Source organism: Sinohyriopsis cumingii, unplaced genomic scaffold (assembly GCF_028554795.1).
Source record: "Sinohyriopsis cumingii isolate HCF-2022 unplaced genomic scaffold, ASM2855479v2 utg001578l, whole genome shotgun sequence".
Taxonomy (NCBI): Eukaryota; Metazoa; Mollusca; class Bivalvia; order Unionida; family Unionidae; genus Sinohyriopsis; species Sinohyriopsis cumingii.
The window spans coordinates 46,685-51,673 of NW_028316022.1; positions in this window are offsets into that span (position 1 = coordinate 46,685).

A 4,989-nucleotide genomic window follows, 5' to 3' on the forward strand; every position below is an offset into this window, starting at 1 on the left:
GCGATTTACGGAGATGGACTTGGTGATGTTGTTCAGGGATTATTCAGAAGGTTAGCTCCAAAAGTAGCACCTGTTGCAAAACAATTATCAATGAACGCTATTGATGTTGTTCGTGAAAAAGCTCCTGGCGCAATCGTCAATGTTGCTGGTAAGGCGATCTCGGCAATCAAAGAAAGACTAGTACGATTAATACGACGAAAATCACAACCAGTGAAATTACCAAGCACTGTACTTATGCCTGCAAACGTCAGTAAAATAATAAATCAAGCAGCAAATCAGAAACTTTCATCGCTAGCAGATCAAGGATTCAGTGAAGCAGAAAATAATATTTCAAGTTTAATATCAGGAAGCGGGGTTTCCGGAGCGCGGTATCAACGTGTTAGACGAAAACGATTATAATAAAATGTTTAAGCGCATATCCCACACAGCATTTGACATGGAAGCACCGGTCCTTAGAGGTGAGTCTGTGCGTGATTATCAGTTTTATTCTTATGACGCACGATTACCAGATCAACGTGGAAGAACTGAACTGCAAGTCCATGATACAAGTAGATACTTTTTACCCGCTGAGGCTTTCATTGAGGTAGAAGGTAAAATTATAAAAACGGATAATATTGTATACGCAAATAAAGTACGGGTTGGTTTTGTCAACAATGGTATCATGGCACTGTTTGATAGAGCCACCTATATGATTGATGGAAAATATATCGAGACAATTCAGAAAGATGTCGACGTTGCTACAACAATAATAGGATTGGCAAGATACTCTGATGATTACACAAGATCAGCCGGTCCTACAGCGATGTTTTACAAAGTTAATAATGATTTCCCCAACGACAATCAGTATGAAAAAGAGAACCAAGAAACAATGCCAATAACGCTGACACTGAAGTGTGGCCGGTGGTTCATGGTGCTAATGAAGATTTCAACTTGGGATTTGCAACACGCCGAGCAATGTTGGAAGGGCCTCGTATAAATATTTCATGCACGATTCCACTATCGCATATCTTTGGAGTTTGCAGAAATGTTAGAAAAGTTATCTTTGGAGCTAAACATAACAGTTGCTCTTGTGAGAAAGGTTACCGACAACGATGCTATCTGGAGACCAGTTGGTGATCTTTGTAAAGTAATACTAACAAAATTGTCGCTGTGGATGCCGGTAATGACTCCAAAGATCGCAGAAGAACAAAAATTACTCTCTTTCATGGATACAGGTGGTAAGTCCCTGTTGTCATGGTTGACAACAACCACGGACAGTTTTCAAACTGATATTAACTGTCAATTTACATGACACATAGCATCACATCAAAGTGTTTCTGCACCGCGACACATAATTGTTGCTTTTCAGAATTATAATCGATTAAACTCACAAACTCACTCCCATATGATATTTGACAGACTGGGTGTTACCGAGGTTTCTTTACGAATAAAATGACAACAATAACCAACAGAAAACATACTACTAAATTATGAACAAAATCGTATAGCACGTGTGTAACATCGGTTAATGACGTTATGGGACGTGATCAAAATGTAGATACGGGTTTACAGATCTCACAACATCATTTCAAAACTCGGTATCCGATCTATTACTTTTCTCTGGAACATCTTGATTTATCCAAACAATCTGTCTTTAATATGCACTTCAGAGGCAACGTGGATACAGGTGGTGGTGTTGATTACAGAGCAATCGCAGTTATACTCAGTGATAAAGCGATGTTACTTAAAGGCGGTTGTGGTCGAATGAGGATCGTTGATGCACCAGTGGAAAATCTTTTATCGTGTTATTTAAAAACACAAGCATTATCATAAAATGTAATATCATCACGTTAGTGTTCCTGTGACTCCTGGTCAGATTAAAAAAACTTCAATCAAATTCAGCAAAAAACTGCGAAATGAAAATATTACTAAAGCGAGATCAGATCATGGGTGGTCAAAATAAATTATCATTATCAGAACGTCAACTTAAACATATCAACAGCGCTAAACAATCAAAAACAGGCGTCAAACTTAATCTCTCTGCGAGTACGATTAAAGGCTCAATTAAAACAGGTGGTATTTTTCCACTTCTTGCGGATATTCCAACATTAATTACCGCAGCCGCGCCTGCCGTAGCGAAAGTAGCCGAATAAGGTGCTGTTGGAACCGCTGCTAGAATGGCATTAAAGAAAGCAACAGGAAAAGGATTTTAAAAAAAAGAGTGCGGTCCACTCGTGGACTAGGTTTAAGATTACCAGGATCTCATTGAGAAAGAGGTCTGAGGCTTCCAGGAACACTTCGTTAATTATTCCAACATCACATTTTGATTTACTTAATGCTGCTAAATAACTAAAAGTAAAATAATGTAGAGGTGTTTTTATGCGAGATCAATTACCACAACGACCAAACAATATTGAAACGGGTATTATTAATCTTGATGATAATTCATGACCTGGTACTCATTGGGTATCATACGCAATTGATCCACGTGGAATCGTTTATGTCGATTCGTACGGCTTAGCTCCACTGCGTGAGTTTATTAAGTATGTAGCGCCACTTAACGCAAAAGTTTGGTATTCAACCCTACCAACACAAACAATGACAGATCCGCCAATATGCGGCCATGAACTAATTAATGTACTTAACGTTATATCAACGTCTTCCAATGCACCTCATAAAATCGTACATGATTACACAAGTAACACTTCGTTTTAAACAGATCTTAAATTATAATGGTTGATATTTACGGAATAGCTTCTCGGAATGTTTAGAAAAACTTCAACGACATTGATCTGTCCAAGTACGCGACTAAAGATGAACTTGCTGATATTATGAATCTTGCTGGAGTTGACCGAGATGAAGTTGTTGTTGGTCAGGATAAATACGGTGTTTTAAAAACGAACAACATCAAATGGAATGATATAGTTCGACGAGTACTCGGTGCGGTCACGGATAACATTCCAGTATTTACCGACGGTTGTAGAATCAGAGACTCAAGTATATCGTTTGCAACCGTTAGAAATGAAATTACAGGAAGCGTTGATAATTGTTTGAAAAACACTGGCGACACAATGACGGGCAAACTCAGCATGAACGGGAATAAGATAGTGATTTTGAGAGATCCAACATCCGACGAAGATGCCGCAAGAAAAAAATACGTTGACGTTAACTACGTCACCGTAGATGGTAAATTATCCACGTTGCGGGCCGAGTACGATGTTCATGTAAGTGCGTTCATAAATCTCCGTAGAATGTTTAGAAAACTTAATGTAATCGCAGATGAATTCTTTGGTGATCCGTTGACCGTTGATGCAAAACTCTCTGATATCAAGACGAATATTGACACGATTAAAAAAGCAGAAGAAGACATCGTCAGTGGGATTCCTGAGATCGTTAACAAAATTAATCTGATTAAAATTACACGCAAGCAGATTACCAACATAGTATATACACATTATCATCTGGATTCTCCACATGGTCACAGCAAAATAAAACTCTCAAGCATACCGCAGAGGTTACTGGTGTGTACAGGCTGTCTGTGTTTAGTGCTGCAATATTCGAGATATTTACAATGTATCCATGGCGTCATTCAACCGATACGTTTTCTGGAGTTGTGTGTATCATATTAAATAAAGGAAACGAAGAAATATTTAATTTGGAAGCAGCTGATAAGAAATTAACTACAACATCTTACTGGTGGTGTCTAGAATTTGTAGCTCAATTGGTTCCTGTATAAAATATAATAAGTACCTCAATCGACGTTCAAAAATTCAGGTACAATCAAGCACGTGAATGGCAAACAAAATTAAATGATACCGTCGAACAATACACGGTAAAAATAAAGAAATATCGTGGACGATTAGTTATCGTCGACGTATTGGTTTATTCATCATCCGCAGTTGTTGATGGAACCGGCGTGTTATTATCAACAATAACAATGATGGCGCCAGTAGCTGTAACACTCTGTATTTCAGCTACAACAACAATGGCCGGTGTTCTTAATATCATTGCAAAAAAATATGTACCTGCACGAATGAACAATTGAATGATTATATGATAAAGTTCCACACATTTTGAGTCTTCAGAAATAATTAAAATATATCACGATGGCACTGGTATTAAAGGTATAAATATATCCAATAATGACACCGCAAGAGCTACTTCAACAAACTGTAACGAAATTCGAGATTATTACAACGTATCCATAACTGAAAGAAAGAGACCCTTCCGGGGTCCCTAAATTTGCTCCGTACGCTTTAGATTAGGCTTAAAAACATTGAAAATATCCGTCTGAATCCTTCTTAAGATGTGTCAAAACAGGAGAGAGTGCATATGCTGTTTCCGATTATCCACTGAGGGAAATTGATTCTTGGCGAAGAATCTGGGTTATGTCATAAGGACTGCGGAGCCAATTGTTTAAAACTGATGATAGATAGGTCAACAGTGAGAGCATTTAACTCACTGATTAAGCCTGTCAAAACTAATGCTATCAGGCAACAGGTTTTGTATACCTTCAAACAAACCGGAATGCAAATCTTCTATAACTGTGACATTCACCGTAATGTCACACGGACTAGCAGGCATGCAATTGAATGAATTGTCTTAGATGCATACTTATGCATGCCAAATATCATGATATATCAAGGTTTTAGAAAATATATGGCATTGAAACAATTTTAACCAAACCTTAATCCAAATATTCTAACTGGGACCCTGACTCCAAGGTAAAATTAATGAATCGGCATGAATAGTTTTAGCTTCATACGGATTCATGCCAGGTATACTGAGAATATATCACGAGCATGTGAACCAAAACCTTAACAAAGTTAAAAATAATGCTACATGGAAAGTACTACTGTTTCTCTTCCTACTTATGTGGGACCGACCAAAGGTTGTCAATGCAGTGCACATTGTAAGAAGCAGCTTATAATTCAACTATCATGCATACTTAATTATAAGTCTGGTTTAACTGCAGACAACACAGTCCCTGATCTGTCAATGCATAATGCA